This window comes from Cervus elaphus, chromosome 5 (assembly GCF_910594005.1).
Source record: "Cervus elaphus chromosome 5, mCerEla1.1, whole genome shotgun sequence".
In the NCBI taxonomy this organism is placed as follows: Eukaryota; Metazoa; Chordata; class Mammalia; order Artiodactyla; family Cervidae; genus Cervus; species Cervus elaphus.
In genome coordinates this window covers 7,550,790-7,568,518 of record NC_057819.1, presented here as the reverse complement: position 1 = coordinate 7,568,518, position 17,729 = coordinate 7,550,790, and the positions used below count along the sequence as shown (strand labels likewise).

Sequence of the window (17,729 nt, the reverse complement as noted above, 5' to 3'; positions counted from 1 at the left end):
ACTCTCAGCAATATTGCGAAATAGGTCAAGATTAATTCTGAATCCCCAGTGTTCCACCTGACCTCCCTCTGTGGGTCTACAGAGCCTGTTTATGAATATGTGCCCCACCCCCCGCAGAACTTAATGGCTCCACATCTCCCCTCAAGGACATCAATCCCAATGTTGTCTCGAAAACCTCCTGACCTCCCTGTGTTTCACCTGCCCTGTACTCCCCTCACTCTGAGATCCAGCCCTTCTGGTGGCTTCCCAGGTCCACAACTTTTTCTCAGATCAGGAACTTTGCAGATGCTGGTTCTTCCACCTAGAATCCCCCTTTTCTCTTTCTTTACCAAGTTTTCTTCTTTTCATCTTTGAAGCCTCAGCTGAAATGTCACTTCCCCAGGGAGTCCTCCTTGGCCTTTAATCTAGGTCAGGCTGGCCCCTTTTGCATTCCAAGGGCACCTTGGACTTTTTCTCTTGTAACTGTACCTCCAAGCTCAGTTACTCCCCAGGGACATGAGACCTGGCCTATGGTTGGTTTTCAAGAACATCTGGATGGATGAGTCCACAGGCGCCGAGCCCCTCGGCAGCCGGTAGCAGAGGTCCAGGGAGAGGCCGGATTGCTCAGGATCCCACAGCCAGCCTGTGGCATGTGGACACTCAATGCAGGATGGCGGTCAGCTTCTCTGAGGAGACCCAGTCGTGGCCACCCCTTCTTTGTTGGAAATGCCAGCTCTCTTTATTTCCCCAAAATCCTTTTCTGAGACTGTGGCTGCTGACCATGCGCTGATGGCCATGGAGGGCCCAAGCTGATCGCTGTGACTCCCTGGGTGACGGGGATAGCAACCCAGCCGGGGGCATGGCTGGGCTGGAGCCTGGTGGAGACAAGCTGGGTTAGCATTTACTCCAGTCCCAGTGTCGTGGGTCATCAGACCAAGAGCAGGTACACTGGGGGGACTGTGCAAGGAGACCCCGTGTGCTTTGGCCTTGTTGTGGCTACAAGGCCCGGGACAAGTGGGGGCAGAAAGTCCTGGGTGCAGAGATCTCCCATCCTGATGCTCTGCTGTGACCAGGGGAAACACTTGGGTTCCAATCCCAGTTCTACCAGTTGCCAGCTGTGTGACCTTGGGCAAGTCACCTTACTCTCTGCATCTCTGCTTGCCATTTTGTGAAACAGGAATGTTAAGAGTAACAGCCTCATAAAGCAGTAATGAGAATTAAATTAGAAAGTAATCATCCTGTGCTTATAGTAGTGCCTGACCCAGTAGAAGTGTCCAAATTGCATCCCCTCGATGCTGGGAAAGATTGAGGCAGGAGAAGAAGGGGATGGCAGAGGACGAGATGGTTGGATGGCATCACTGACTCAATGGACATGAGTTTGGGTAAACTCCGGGAGTTGGTGATGGACAGGGAGGCCTGGCATGCTGCAGTTCATGGGGTCGCAAAGAATCGGACACAACTGAGCAACTGAACCAAACTGAACTGGGCAGTGGCATAATGTACCTACCTAAAGAGCAAATCTGTTATGTATTGCTTTGTTTACATTGTTACTGTCTAAATCCTGCTCTGGACTGTGAACTCTGTGAGTTCACCTTTGAATTTCTGGCATGTTCCTGGGCCCATAGAAGGCATTCAATAAGTATTGAATGGATGGATGGATGGGTAGGTAAGTAAATGTGTGGATGGATGGAAGGGTGGGAAGATAGATGGATGGGTGGATAGGTAGGTGGGTAGATGGGTGGGTGGGTGGATAGATGAATGGATACCCAAATGGATAGATGAATGGTTACATAAGTGGATAGATGAATGAATGAATGGGTGGATGGATGGATGGGTGGATGGATGGGTAGATGGATGTGTGGATAGGTGGTGGGTGAATGGATGGATGGATAGGTGGGTGGATAGATGAAAGGATGGATAGGTAGGTGGTTGGATGGGTAGGTGTGTGGATGGATGAATGAATAAGTGGATAGATGGATGCATGGGTAAATGGATGGGTGGAAGGATGGATAGGTGGGTGAATGGATGGGTGGGTGGGTGGATGGAATGGTATCCACGGATGGATTTCTAGAACGAATAGAAGTAGGCTTTGTAAGTTTCTGAAGACCTGTGACTCACCTGCTCATGTCCCCAGTTCTCCTGCCTGCCTCATCCTTGTGTCCATGGCACGCGTTGCCGGGAGAGTAAAGAACAATAGAATAATAAGCTTACAAGACTCTTCTTGTGGGTGTTATTTTTAGTTTCCATGCCATGGAGGTCAGAGTCTCAAATGACAAAGAGAAGTCTTTTCTCTCTCAAGGAAAGAATCGGTCACACCTGCGTAGGCGGCAGTAGAGGTGGGTATTAGTTTGTTTGGTTTAACAGCTATTTGACTCAGCCCTCCTGCCAGCGGGAGCGGGTGACCTTTCCTCTGAGCCCCGGGCCCGGAGCCAAGCCCGGGAGGGCAGTTCCCTTCGCTCATGAGCTCTGTCAGCGCAGCTACATCCTGCTGAGACTCGGTTCCCACTGGCTGCCCTGATGCCACCAGGAGTGCATCTGAGAGCTCGGCAGAAATGAGAGTTCCGTGGGGCTGGGAGGAGCACTGGGGTGGGGAGGGACCACATCCCAGCCCTCCACCTCACGTTATCTTGACTCCTTGGGGGTAGACCAGTATAATAATAACCCCCAGGGATTGCCCTGATGGTCCAGTGGCTACGACTCCATGTCCCAGTATGGGGGGATCTGAGTTCGATCCCTAGTCAGGGAACTAGATCCCACATGCCGCAACTAAGATCGCATGCCATAATGAAGATGGAAGATCCCACGTGCAGCCACATAAATATTTTAAAAATATTATTAAAAAGTAAAAACAATTATGTCCCACAAAGGGGCCCGTCTCCCCGGGTCCACACCCCTGTGCAGTGTGCTGTTGTTCTCAGGACGTGGTGTCTTATTTTTCTGCACCCTCTTGAATCTGTGACTTGCTTTGACCACCAGGATGTGGCACCAGTGATGCTGTGTGCCCTGAGGTTAGGTCTTCCTCTCGCCCTCTGGGGCCACTGGGACCACTAGGCTGTGCAGACTCGCCTACCAGTGGATGAGGTGTCAATGGAGGAAATCAGAGGTGACCCATTAGACAGCATCAACTGCCAGACATTGAGTGGGGCCATCTTGAACCCTCCCGCCTGGCCTAACACCCCACCCGAATGCAGAGATGTGAATGAGACCAGGACCCTTTGTGTATATGTTAGGCTTTGGAGGAATTCAAAAAGCATCTTATGTGAACTGCATGAATCTTTCTACATACCCTATCTTCTTTCACTGCCAAGTGGGCAGATTTATCCTCCTGTGGTAAAGAACGCGCCTGCCAATGCAGGAGACATGAGACATGGGTTCAGTCCCGGTGTCAGGAAGATCCCCTAGAGTGGGGGCAACACTGGCGACCCACTCCAGTGTTCTTGCCTAGGAAACCCCCTGGACAGAGGAGCCTGGTGGGCTATAGTCCATGGGGTCCACAAAGAATCAGACACAACTGAGTGACTTAGCACGCATGTGCAGCTGTCTTGGCACCTCCTGTAAGACCACCCCCCCCCACCCACCCGTACTGCCCTCCCTGGACCCTCTCGTGGGACACCTAAGCCCACATGAGCTGAGCCCCTTGCAACTAGTGCTGGGTTAATCGAGGTGAAGCCAGATTGAAAACAAAGGCACGGTGATTTTAGTCAATAGGACTGTTATATACTTGAAAGTTGCTAAGAGAGTAGATCTTGAATGTTCTCACCACAAAAAAAGAAATGGCAATTACGTGACCTAGTGGAGGTGTTTGCTAACACAATGGCGGTCATCATTTTGTGATATGTAAATGTGTCAAATCAATATGTCATTCATCTTAAGGGTATACAACATCACACGTCAGTCATAGCTCAGTAACACTGCACAGGGGAAAACCAATGCAACGACCCATTAGGTGGAAAGCTCTCAGTGGTGGCCGGGGAGATTCAGGAGCTGAGAGGTCTGCTGCCAGGCAGCCGGGCTGGGTGGTGTGGGAGTGCGGGACAGTTGTGTGCAGGCGTGAAAGTGCCCAGGGCCTGTCACTCCAGTCCCTTGAGCTCCACCATGCGCTGCCACTCTCAGTTGACCCAGGCAACTGCCTCCACCCACAATCCCTACACTCCCCCGAAATGGTGGAGCCTTGGGAATCAGCCCAATTTACCCAGTCCGAGGAAATCTCCCCTGAGCCAACCATGACCCTCAGACTGAGTAACCACAGCTTACGCAACTCACAAAGAGGTCAGACACAGGTATGTAGAAAGTGAGATTCGTGTAGTTCACGTAAGATGCTTTGTGAACTCCTCCAAAGCCCGGGATACACACAAAGGATCCAGGAGCCCATCCGTTTCTGGACCTTTGCCTGTGTTGTCCCTTCAGCCAAGGACAATCTTCTCTTAGCTTTGGGCATGGCTGGCTCTTTCTTCCCCATTCTTATCTCAGGTTCAGCATCACCTCTTTAACAAATAAAAACATGCCCACACAAAAACTTATAAGGGAATGTTCTCAGCAGCATTATTCACAATGGCTAAAAAGTGGAAACAACCCAACTATGCATCGGCTGATGAAGGGATAAGCGAAACATGTTGTACCAGTACAATGGAATATTATTTGGCAAGAAAAAGGAGTGGCATGCTGATACATGCTACAATGTGGATAAAACTTGAAAACACTCTGCTTAGTGAAAGAAATCATTCACAGAAGACCACATATGGCACAGTTCCACTCAGAGTAAATGTCTAAGCAAATCCATAGAGACAGAAAGTGGCTTAGTGGTTGCTGGTGGGTAGGGGGATGGGGAGAAAGGGAAGTGAATGCTAAGTATAAGATTTCTTTCGGGAGTAGAGAAATGTTCCAAAATTCAGTGGTGCTGATGATTGCACAACCTTGCAAGTACATATATTTTTAAAAAACCCTTGAATTGTACACTTTATAAGAGTAAAAGTCGTGGTATGTGAATTATATCTCAATACAGGCTGTTTTCAAGGCTGGTTGCTTCTGAGGAGTCTGCTGGGCAGGTCTAGCCCTTGGGGCTGGCTGCATGGACCACCTGGCCTCTGCAGGGTGGGGCAGACACCCTCTGCCCCCTCCCCAGTGTTAGTAGTTAAGTCGTGTCCGACTCTTTGCCACCCCATGGACTGTGGCCTGCCAGACTTCTCTGTCTATGGGATTCTCCAGGCAAGAACACTGGAGTGGGTTGCCATTTCCTCCCCCAGGGATCTTCCCAACCCAGGGATCGAACCCGGGTCTCCCGTGTTGCAGGCACACCGTTTGCCATCTGGGCCACCCGGGAAGCCTGCCCCCTCCCCAGAGCGGTTTTAACAACGTCAAGGGGCATTCGAGGCCTGCCACCCCCACCTGTTCAGTTCTGCATGTGGCCCACGGTAAGAATATACTGAGGCCTTGAAATACTGAACGAGTCAGTCCTTTTGCTCGAATTTGGGCTCTGCACGTGTGTACTCCCATGCACACCAGTGTTGACACAGCACACGTTCACACTCACATGCGCATTTACACACATGTGTGCCCAGAACTCTGCTCTGACTCCCAACACATCCCATTCTCACAGCCTGCCCGACAGAGAACCAAGAGCCACAAGCCCCCTCACCTCCAGGCTGCCCACGGAAGCCACAGGCCAGGCCACAGGCTTCTACCTCCATTCCAGGCCACTCCTTGGGCCTTCAGCTCCAAAGACAGAGGCTGCCCCAGCCCACAGTTCCCATCCTCCCCTACCAAGAAAACAGGCTTCCCTGGAGGGTGTGGGTTTCAAAGCTGAAGGCCATAGCCGACCCCACAGCTTTCTCCCTTGGTCTATGGAAAGGAGTCCTTTTGCTGTCTCTAATTTGAAAAATGAAAGAAAGGAAAAGAAACTGGAGTGTAAGAAAAGTTATCTAGCCATACTAGGGCTCAGCTCCCCTCACAAGTCCCAGCCACTCTTCCCAAGCCTGACCACCATCTGCCATCTTGGTCGGCCAACAGGCGCCATCTTGGCTGCTCCCCTCCCAGGCAGCCTCTTTGAATAGAGGGCTACTGCCCACTCCAGGCCTAGCCCTTGCCTCAGCACAGTATCCAGGAAACCTGAAAAGCCAAAGCCCCTGTCTTTCCACTGTTGGGAGACCCCATCGTCCTCCCCCAAGCTCTGTTCACGAAGCCAACAACCAACTCCACTTCATGGCGGCCATGACAGTGGCAGGCTGACTACTCCTCAGCCCTGGCTGGGCACAGGCACACTGGGGGCGCTTCCCTTTCTATGCCCCCGCCATTTTCACTTGCAAGTACATTTTTAAAAAACCCTTGAATTGTACATTTTGCAAGAGTAAAAGTTGTGGTGTGTGAATTATATCTCAATACAGCTGTTTAACAACAACAACAAAAATCACCTCCTCAAAGAAGTCCTCCATGATTCCTCACTCTGAAGATGATGCCCCTGATGTTTTCTAACTCTGCCCCTTGATTCAGTCCCTCACCTCATTGACTGACCCCTGAGATCATGTGGTCTGTTTACATGTATATTTCATGTGTGTGCTTCTCCCACGGTAGGAGCAAGCTCCGTGAGAATGGGGCCATGTCTGCCTCATCAGAGCTGTGTCCCCAGCACTTACACAGGGCTGGTTGTTGACTGAATATTAATTGGCTGAACAAAGGACTCAGCGTGCTAGAGCTGCAAGGGAGCAGAGTGCTCTTCCAGTCCTCGTTTACAGATATGGAGGCTAAATGCTGGGGAGGGACTCACTCAGTGTCCTAGCTTCCCAAGGCTGTGTTTAATATCCACGCCCCCCCCACAACAGCTATTTTGCAAAGATTTGGAAGTCCCAAGAAACACCCACCCATGTGGAACAGACAGACTGTTCTCTACCTAGCCCTTAAATGACAGAGAGAAATGATGTTGAGGGTCCCGGTTGAGTTAATAGGCATGCATGGCCATCTATGACGGTAGATAGCGTGTGGCCTTATTCTCTGTAAATGCCACTGTGTCACAGCTAGAGCCCTGCCACCACCAAGCTGCTGTCAGATGCTGCCATAGGGGGCAGGGTTTCAGCCAACTCGAGTCCTGCCGTGGGAGCTGGGCGACAGGGTACAGTAGCCAGACCCTGCCCCATCACTGCAAATCGCTCCTCGCTGAGCCAGCTGGCCCCCCGCCCGAGGAGCAGGGGGGGTCTTGCCTTGAAGTAATTAATTACACCATATGGCAAGGAGCACAGCAAGATTTATAGCAGAGTCAGCGACAGATGGCCCTGAGAGCAAAACACGGATCAGTGCAGAGATGTCGAAACGTTGGCCCCGGACCGTGGGAGATGATGTGTGCACTTGTGTGTGTGTGTGTGCGTGCGTGCACATATGCACACGTGCACCAGGGAAGGGAAAGGATACATGGCTGGGGTCTGAGACTCTGCCACTGTTTTAGAGACTGTCAGAAAGCAGATACTCACCCCCCCCGCCCCACCACCATGGAATGTTTTTTAATTGACTCCCCTCCCAGTGCAGGGAAAGACTGGGGCTTTGGTTGCCAGGGCGTCTGTGTGGGAAGAGAGAAATGCAAATGGGGAGATTGGGAAAAGTGAGAAAATCCTGGAGAGGACGGGGTGCTTTTTCCATTGGCCCCCTTCTGGCTTCAGCGCTCTGAGTCTCTTCTGCATTTGGATCTGAGAAGTGATCCACCCCCACCCGCTGCCCTGTCAGCTTCTTAAACTCAAGAGGTCCCAAACAGAACTCATCCTGTCCCTCACCCAGCTCCTACTCCGCCCTCTCCTCCACCCAGCTTCCCAAGTCCTCCTCCTGGAGCTCTAGTCTCCCCAGGTCACCCTCCTGCTTCAGACCCTCTCCCAGCCTCTTCCCAGGGCCCCGAGGATAAAGTTGACCTTCTCTGTAGGGCCCCCAAGTCCCTCTGCAATCGCTAGTCCCTGGATTTATCTCCCGCCTTTCCTCTGCACTAGGCATCCTATTGCATGCCTCCGTGCCTTTGTCAGTGCTGTTCCCTCTCCCCAGAATGCCTTTCCTTGCCAGGCCTGCCCAGGTATTAGATAAATCTTCATTCATCCCAGCTCATACATCTCTTCTTCTGTTTGACCCGAACAGAGTTGATCACATTCTCCTTTGCGCTGCCACTCCATTTTGAGCACTGCTCATCTGTGGTGTTTATCACATTTATTTGTGGTGTTTATGACTCTCTCGCTAGATTCCAGGGCAAGATTCCTGCTTATTATTTCCTTATCTCTGACAATAATATAACACCTGGTGCCTGGGAGGTACCCTTAGGCTTCTCCCCACTTGTGGGTCCTGCATAATAAATATTTGCACAGTAGAAAGATGAAAGAGTAGGTAAGGTTTTAACTGTGGGGCCAGGAATTGGATGGCAGTCAAAGAAAGGACCTAATGGAATTTCTCCTTGAGTGCTGGCTGTGGAACGATTGCATTAATGTCCTGATTATGACCTCCCTGTACCCACGTCCTTTGCCATCAGACTTAGAAACCTCTCCTCCCCAACAGGAGGTGGAGTCTGTTTTCCCATCCCCGTTGAGTCTGGGCTGCCTCTGTGGCTTGCTTAGACCACCAGAATGTGGCAGAAGTGATGGTGCACACGTTCTGACCTCAGGCCTCAAGATACCCTGCAGGCTTCCTCCCATGCTTCTGGAACCCTGCCTGGCTGCCATGTGGATAAGCCCAAGCTAGCTTGCTGGAGGATAGTGGAGCAGAGATAGAACATCCCAATGGAGGCCAGTTCAGCCAGCCAATCTAGCCGATCAGCTACACTTGTTCTGAGGCATTGATTTGGTTGGGGGGAAGGTTTGTTACACAGTAATCACTAACTACCAGAGACACATTATGTTGTTACTTATTAGTAAACTGTGAACCTTGTTTGAGAAGTTTTTAGAATGTGGCAGTGATGTAGGGCTTTTAATTTTGTTGCTGGCGGGAGACAGACACAGACAGACTGACAGACAGAGAGGGGGTAGGGGCCGGGAGAGAGGCCGAGGGAGAAACAGAGTGCACAGCCCTGACTCCCCTTGCCCATCTCACCAAGCCGTGGGGCCGTGGGTTAGCTAGAGCTCTAAACCGCAAGTTGTCCAGCGTTTCTCAAACTGAGTTTCACAGGGCATTCATCGTAAGGGATGACAGCAGATGTTGCCAAGAGGAGAAGGAAGGTTTTTGTTCAAATACACTTGGCAAACACTGGCTTAATGAAAGCTACATGGCTCGGGGCTCCTTGACTGAATGCCCTGTTGCTATCTTTAGTAATCTCATTGTATGTTGTAAGGGTGAGGAGGACTTGAGTACCCAGTGTGTTCTGGGCAGATTTGCCTTCTTTTCCACTAGAGTTCTACAGGATACGTTTTGGGGAAAGCTGAGCTGGTACAAGCACTCCTCTGGTGCGAAGGACCAAGCTATGGTGTTCTTGAAATGTGATCAGTCAGTCTTGACCCAGAGCTAGGAAGTATCTAGTTAGACAGCTGGTAGTACCTTCATCCTCATAGGAATGGCTAGATTCCCTAAGCTTACGTCCTTTGGCCCTTCAGAACATATCTGATCTTTTCTCACAAGTGTCAGCTCTAAAGATGGTGATCACGTCTCCCTGCCCTCCAGGTCCCAGTTTCTGTCCTTTCAGCAAAAGTGTGCGCTTTCTTCAACCACATCTCACAAGACTGGTTTCAAGTTCCCTTCATCTACCTGCATACTCTCTTTTACTGTCTGTCACAGTTTTTAAGGAGAACCAGGACAAAATTCATTATGCTTTATCACCTCCCTCATTTAGACCTTATACTTCTGTTAATGTGGCCTTGAAAGGCTTTAGCTTTTACGTCCGTGATGGTGCACTCTTGACTTGCATTGAGTTTGGTCTGAACAAACCCCCATATATTTAAGTCACTGGAGCTCTTGCAAAATCCATCTTGTACTTGTGCAATTTTTAGGACCTAAGAATAAAGCTTTATATTTATCCCTTATAAATGTCATCTTCTAAGATTTGCTTCCTAACTTCTGTTTGGATCCTGATTCTGAAATCTTTCATATTTTCAGTCTCTTAGAGAACTCTGCCTACATCCCACAGTTTAGCATATAACCTTTGTAGTGGGCATGTGATATTCTTGCTACCCAGTAAGTCGTCTTATACCAGAACCGCGTTTTTCCTCTTGGAAATTGCCTTCCTCATGCCTCCTACAAGAGCTTCAGGTGGAGCTGACCCCAGCTGCCATCCCAGGATGGGCATGTGACTAAGGTCTGGCCAATCAGAGTATGGTACCTCTCCCCATCACTGATGGGTTAATGTATGGATACTGTGAGGAACAGCAACAGGAACTAATTCCTCAATTCAGTATGGAGGGATGGGGGAAGGGGAGGCAAATGCTTCATTTGCTGCCAGCTGCTGCCAGCTCTCTGACTACTACATAGGGGACCTATCTGAAGGTGAAGCCAACACAGAGGGAGCTTGCGAGAGAGAGGAAAATAGGGAGGGAGCCAGGACCTCGTGACATCGTTTGACCAGAGAATGCTCAGTGCAGGCAGTATGATCCCCGCCCCATCCGCCAAGAGGAGTTTAGAAAGTTGTCCAATGTCGTTAGTTGTTGTAAAGATCTGGACCAACTGGAACTCTCTGGAAAACAACCTGGCACTTTTTATTAAGGCTGAACACCTACACCTACCCTATGATCTAGCAATTACATTTGAACGTATATACCCGACAGAAATGCCTACACATGTTCACCAAAGATCTGTTTAAGGATGTTTGCAGCAGCTTTATTCTCAATAGCATTAGGTCATAAAATTGTGTTTTCATGCAACAGAATACTATACAAACAAGGATGAGTAAAACAACGGCTTCACATGCCACATGCATGAATCTCACAGACGTTTTCTCTGGCTGCTCTCAAATTTCTTACTTTGTTTTTAGTTTTGAGAAATTCAAGTATGATGTGTCTTTGGTTCACTCAGCTTCTTGAATCTGAATGTGTATGTATTTTGACAAGTATGGGAAGTTTCAGTTGTTATTTCTGAGTATGTTTTCAAACCTGCCCTCTGCCTCTCCCTTCCTCCTGGACTCTGATGACACAGATATTGGATATCTTCTTATAGCTCCATAGGTCAGGAATCTGGTTTTTTCCAGTCTGTTGTGTCTTTGTTGTTCAGATCATTTCTATCACACTATATTTCATTTCACTGATTTTTATCCCCTCTGTCCTTCCATTCAGCTGTTAACCAATCCACTGAGGTTTTCATATCAGTTATTCTGCTTTTAAGTTCTAAAATGTCCATCTGTTTTCTGTTAGTATGTCCTGTTTCTTTGCTGAGATGTCCCATTTCTTTGGCGAGGAGGTTCTATTTTTTCACTTGTTCCAAGCGTGTTCCTAATTGCTCATTGAAGCCTTTTCATCATGGTTTCTTTAAAATCTTTGTGAGATAATTCTAACGTTCTCTCTCATCTTGATGTTGACATCTATGGATTGTTTTTATTTTACTTATTTTTTCATTCAGTTTGAGATCTTCCTGGCTCTTGCAATGACAGTGATTTTTGACTGGAAAACGTGGACATTTTTGTTTTATGAGACAGAATCTTATTTAAACTTTTAGTTTTAGTTGGCTTTTTTTTCCCCCTGGCCACATTGTGTGGCATAGGGGATCTTAGTTTCCTGACCAGAGATGGAACCTATAGCCCCCTGCATTGGGAGCGCAGAGTCCTAACCACTGGGCTGCCAGGGAAATCCCTGAGTTGGTTTGTTCTGGCCTTGTTCTGCCAAAGGAGGGAGAAGTCCAGGTCTCCCACCATTGACACTGAAGAGAGGAGGGTGCTCATAGCTCCTAGGAGGGGAGTTATGGTTCCTGTGGATATCCAGGGAAGTGGATATCCAGGGAGGGGCTGATTGGTGGTGGTGGGATGAAAGTCCTGGCTTCTTGGGCCCTCTGATCCCATACCAGTGGGAGTGTTGGGGCATGGAAGTAGAAGTCTAATGCTCCCTGCCCTCTTGGTCTTTGCTAGCATGTTAGGGCTACGGATGTTCCTGTGTTTGGATACGTTAGAGCAATTATTACCTAAAAGTCTTCTGTCCTACTAGGCTGTCTCTTTCCTGACCCTTTGTCTGCAAAGAGCAGGATTTTTTAGTTTTTTTTTTTTTCCTTTCTGTCTACCCTTGGTATTTTGGGGTTGCCAGCTTCCTCAGCTCTAACTCTGGAGTATATGAGACCGAGAGAAATCTCAGGCTGTTAGCAAACCAGGTTCTTGGACTCTTTAATCAATAGAGCTTGATGAGAAGCCAGATGAGACATTCAAGCAAAGCTTTATTTCGGCTCCTGCTACAGCAGGAGGGAGCCGAGAACAAGAAATAGGTGCCCCTGGTTGCTCCCTGAGGAAGGCAGGCTGGTTCCTTAAACGAGGTGAGGGTGGGGGTGGTTGGGTGGGTCAAGCAGGAGGGGTGGCTTAGGTGGTCTTCCCACCCCCTCAGTGGTGCCGTGTGCAGGGGGCAGGGATCATGGGCAGTACCTGATTTTTGCTCCTGGCACCTCAGAAATGGCATTTGGTTTGTGGCCTTTTTTGTATCTTATTGTTCCTAGTTACACCTGCTGGGAATGGGTGCAGTTATTTTTAGTCCTTTGGAGTTTCTTTGTATTCTGTTGCTCAAGGAGAAGTTTGTCCAGGAGCAGGCACTGCAGTAAAGGGTCCCAGGTCTCAGCTACGTCAAGGCCACTCCCTAATGTCCTTCCCCGAGTGCTGAGGGCCCTAGCCACTCTTCCTTCTTCTCCTTACCTTTCAAAGTCTTCGGTTTGTTTCACATGTAACATCCAGGGTTTCTGGTTGTACTTGGTGGAAGGTATGGGGAAAAGTACATCTCTTTCATCTTCCCAGAAGTGGAAGTCTTAGTTTCTGTTATTTATTTATTTATTTTTCCATTTGTTTTTATTAGTTGGAGGCTAATTACTTTACAATATTGTAGCGGTTTTTGCCATACATTGACATGAATCAGCCATGGATTTACATGTGTTCCCCATCCTGAACCCCCCTCCCACCTCCCTCCCCATCCCATCCCTCTGGGTCATCCCAGTGCACCAGCCCCGAGCACTTGTCTCATGCATCCAACCTGGACTGGTGATCTGTTTCACACTTGATAATATACATGTTTCAATGCTGTTCTCTCAAATCATCCCACCCTCGCCTTCTCCCATAGAGTCCAAAAGTCTGTTCTATACATCTGTGTCTCTTTTTCTGTCTTACATATAGGGTTATCGTTACCATCTTTCTAAGTTCCATATATATATGCATTAGTATACTGTATTGGTGTTTATCTTTCTGGCTTACTTCACTCTGTATAATGGGCTCCAGTTTTATCCATCTTATTAGAACTGATTCAAATGTATTCTTTTTAATGTATGAGTAATATTCCATGTGTATATGAGTAATATTCCATGGTGTATATGTACCACAGCTTTCTTATCCATTCGTCTGCTGATGGGCATCCAGGTTGCTTCCTGTTTCTGTTATTTTAAAATAGGAAAATTATAGTCCATTGCAAAAGAAAAAAGTGAAAATGTTAGTCATTCAGTCATGTCCAACTCTTTGTGACCCCATGGACTTTAGCCCATCAGGCTCCTCTGTCCATGGAATTCTTCAGGCAAGAATACTGGGGAGAGTAGCCATTGCCTTCTCCAAGGGATCGTCCATACCAGGAATCGAACTTGGGTCTCCTGCATTGCAGACTGATTCTTAACCATTTGAGCTACCAGGGAATGCATTACATGTCAACCCCAAATCCCCAACCAGTTTCCCAAAATGTAACTGAAACACAGTAAAATGACACAATATTGGTTTTCTATTAAACTGTGTGATAGGTGGATTATGTTATCTGTGAGTTTTATGTCAGAATTGTAAAGGCAACAAACATGACAAATCATTTGTTATCAAAAGATGCTGGCTTAATAGGGTTGATAACCCCTGATCAAACCAGGCCTGAAGATGTTCTGTCTCACACTCTTAATGACTACACTGACAGTTTAAAATAAAAATGGATTCTTGCATTTTATGGACCAAGGTATGTATTAAAAAAAAACTTTTTATTTTATATCAGAGTATAGCTGGTTAACAATGTTATGATAGTTTCAAGTGAACACAAAGGTACTCAGACATACATATACACGTACCCATTTTCCCCTAAACTCCTCTCCCTTCCGGGCTGCCACATAACATTGAGCAGAGTTCCATGTGCTATACAGTAGGTTCTTGTTGGTTATCCATTTTGAGTATAGCAGAGTATACATGTCCATCCCAAACTCCCTAACCATCCCCTTCCCCCAGTCTTCCCCACAACAACTGTAAGTTCCTTTTCTAAGTCTGTGAGTCTTTTTCTGTTTTGTAAGTTCATTTGTATCATTTCTTTCTGGATTCCACATATAAGGGATGTCTGCTGCAAATGGCATTATTTTATCCTTTTTAATGGTTGAATAATATTTCATTGTATGTATCACATCCTCTTTACCCATTCCTCTGTCAATGGGCATTTAGGTTGCTTCCATGGCTTGGCTGTTGTAAACGGTACTGCAATGAACAATGGAGTGCATGTATCCTTTTGGGTCATGTTTTTCCCTGGATATATACCCAGGAGTGGGATTGCAGGGTCGTTAGGTGGCTCTATTTTTAGTTTTTAAAGGAACCTCCATTCTTTTCTCCATAGTGAAGGAATGCATTTTAAAAAGCTGATTTAGTTGGTATGCCTTTCTCGATGGGGAGCACCCTGACTCATGCAATTATAGATGATTTCCTTTGATTGCTTTTTGTTCCCATGGTCTGTCTTTGCTCACGGTCAAGACTGTGAGCTTTTTGAAAAGAAAAATTGCATCTTTTTCTGCTTATGTCTTTCCCTGTCTTGTAGAAGGGAGTAGATGAGTAGATGTGGTAAGAGTTAAAGTTTGTCAACCTTTCATGTGTTCAAGGTCTGGACACAACCACATCCATAACACCTGTTGTGTGCCTGCCTGTGCCAGGGATCATGCTGGGCTCTTCATAGGATGTAATCTTGCTGAACACTGTTTTGTCTTTCTGAATTGAAGTACAGTTGGTTTACAACATTGTGTTAGTTTCAGGTATACAACAAAGTGAATCAGTTAGACATGCACATGTGTCTACTCTTTTTTAGATTCTTTCTGTTACAGAGTATTGTGTAGAGTTCCCTGAGCTGTACAGTAAGTCCTTATTAGTTATCTATTTTATATATAATAGTGTGTATACATCTACAAAAAAAGAACATATATTTCATATATATATATATATACACACTATATAATTAGAACAATTAAATGCATTAAATAGAACACGCACATATATAACATATATATCATGCACATATATTTGTATGTTGTAAAATAAAGAATGTGGCTGTTTCTCATCCCTGGTTCCTGAGGTAGAGCCTCTAAACTCTTGGAATGTCCCAAGTGATGAGACTCTTTGTTAACCCTGGGAGGCCCCCAGGAGCAGCCTGAGTGCTCGTGCTAATGAGGTGGTTCAGGATGGGCCCCTAGATGGTTTCAGCAGGGCGTGGGTCTGGCCAGGCTGGAAAGGCCGACCACGGGGTTAGAGCACTGAGGCTCTGAGCCAGGTGAGATCAGCCTGATTTAGTCAACCATGCCTACATAACAGAACCCCGGTGAAAGCTGGGCCTGGAGGCTGGGGTGAGCTTCCTGGTTGGCAAGCACATCAACGTGCCCTCAGGCCTCATTTTCCCTTAAGCACCTCTTCTAAGGTCCTGTCTCCAAACATGGTCCCGCTCTGAGCTTCTGGGGGATTAGAGCTTCAGTGTAGGAATTCAAGGGGTACACAGTTCAGTCCATCACATCATATGTGTGTCTTCATTTGACTGGCCCAAGTTTGTACCCTTAATGATGAAACTGTAGTTGTAAGCACAGCTTTCCTGAGTTCCAGTGAATCACCACATTTGAGGGCGGTAGTGGGGTCCCCTGGCTTCCCTGGTGGCTCAGTGGTCAAGAATCTGCCAGCAATGCAACAGCCACAGGAGACGCGGGTTCAATCCCTGGGTCGGGAAGATGCCGGGGAGGAGGGCATGGCAAGCCATTCCAGTATTCTTGCCTGGAGAACCCCATGGACAGAGAAGCCTGGCAGGCTGCAGTCCATGGGATTGCAAAGAGTCAGACACAACTGAAGTGACTTAGCATGCAGAAATGAGACGGCCTGGGGATCCCTAACTTTGCAGCTGGCATCTGAAGTTAGGATAGTATTGTTGGGGCGTAGCTTTAGCCTGTGGAGTCTGCACTAACTATGGATGCTATTAATACAGTGTATATCATTCGTTCAGCCAGCCAGCCATGCATGCATCCATCCATCTGTCTCATCCACCCACCCATCCATGCATCCACCCCTTCCATCATCCTGCACTTATTGAATGCTTACTGTATGCTATATCTTAAGCCAGAATAAGAAAATGGTATCTTGCAGTGCTCTCCTCCAAGCTAGAAAAGCTGGTCTCCTCACTGTCTTCCCTCCAGACAGCTCTTTACTTCACTCAGTAAATGGACTATCTTACCCATCCTCTCTGCATACCTCCAGGCCTCATCCTCTAGAGATGCCCAGCTTCAGTCTGTTGAGGGAAACCCACCTGAAGAAAGTCTCACTGGCATGCTGAAGGCGAGCCTGCAGAGGGGTGAACAGACCTGGTCTTTGCGCATCACGTGAGTCTGGCGGAGGGAGGTGAGTGTAACGGGAGCCAGCCGTCTAAGGACGAGTGGAGCATGCGGGGCTAGCCTCCGAGCCTCACCTTACAAGCCTCCAAGGGAAGAACTGTTACCACGTAAGAGGAAACCGAAGCACAGAGAAGCTGCATAACTTGCCCCAGGCGGCACAGTGAGTGAGTGGTAGAGCTGGGATTCAGACCCAAGCAGAAGCTCCAGAGCCCATGTTAACCACCGCCCTGCGTTGCGCACCTCCCCAGCTCACTTAATTGTCAGGGCACACTGTCCTCAGTCTGCAGCAGAGTCCCAGAGGCACAGAGCAGTCGAGCAATGCCCTGTATGGTGCGCAGCAAAGAAGTGGTGCATCTGGGCTCCAAACCCAGCCTATTTGATAATAATAGCCCCCCCCCAAAAAATTGCACCAAAACCCAAAAAGACAGAGAGTATAGCCATTCCCGGGGGGCTGAGCAGGAAGAGGAGCCCTTCTAATTCCTTCGGCACTACCCACGCAAGCCCTCCTCTGATCCCGGTGTAACCCTGGGTTACAGATGCAAATACATCTGCCCTTTCCCCCTCCCCTCCTATCACTTCAGGAGTCACCGTTTGAATTCTGCTCTCCTTGAAAGCATCGGGCAGTCAGAAATCCTGCCAGCTGGACCCCATTCAAGTCCAGTTGCGTCTGCCTGGCCGGGCAGAACCCAACCATCCGTGTGGAAATACTCAGCCGATAACAGCCAAGGGGACGCGGCCAACACGGGGAAGATGGATGGTTCCCAGACCGGCTTGTTTGGCCTCCAACTCAGGATAATATATGAGCAGTGACGTCAAACAAACGAAATCTTAGCTGGCTCATTTCACATCCTCCTAGGGGGCCTTGCTGCTTCCTACCAAGGGTCCTTGGAGCTGTTACTTCACAACCCGCGGGCCAAAAGCAACGTCAATTGTGTCTTCACAAATTCCTAAAAATATTGCCTAATGGTTTTTTAAAAAATTAATGTCCTGTGACATGCGAGCGTCATTTTCCTGATCGAGGTGTTGAATATAGATTCTGTATATTTATTTAT

The 17,729-nt window shown here is 48.0% G+C and overlaps 1 long non-coding RNA gene across 1 annotated transcript in view; it reads left to right on the top strand.

Annotated features, from left to right (window-relative positions):
- Window positions 1–16,672, top strand: part of LOC122693282 — a 30,784-nt gene extending 14,112 nt beyond the window's left edge. The window contains exon 3 of the long non-coding RNA XR_006340847.1: window positions 16,544–16,672. This is a non-coding gene — a long non-coding RNA (uncharacterized LOC122693282). The remainder of the gene's footprint in view (window positions 1–16,543) is intronic.
- Window positions 16,673–17,729: the final 1,057 nt, after the last annotated feature.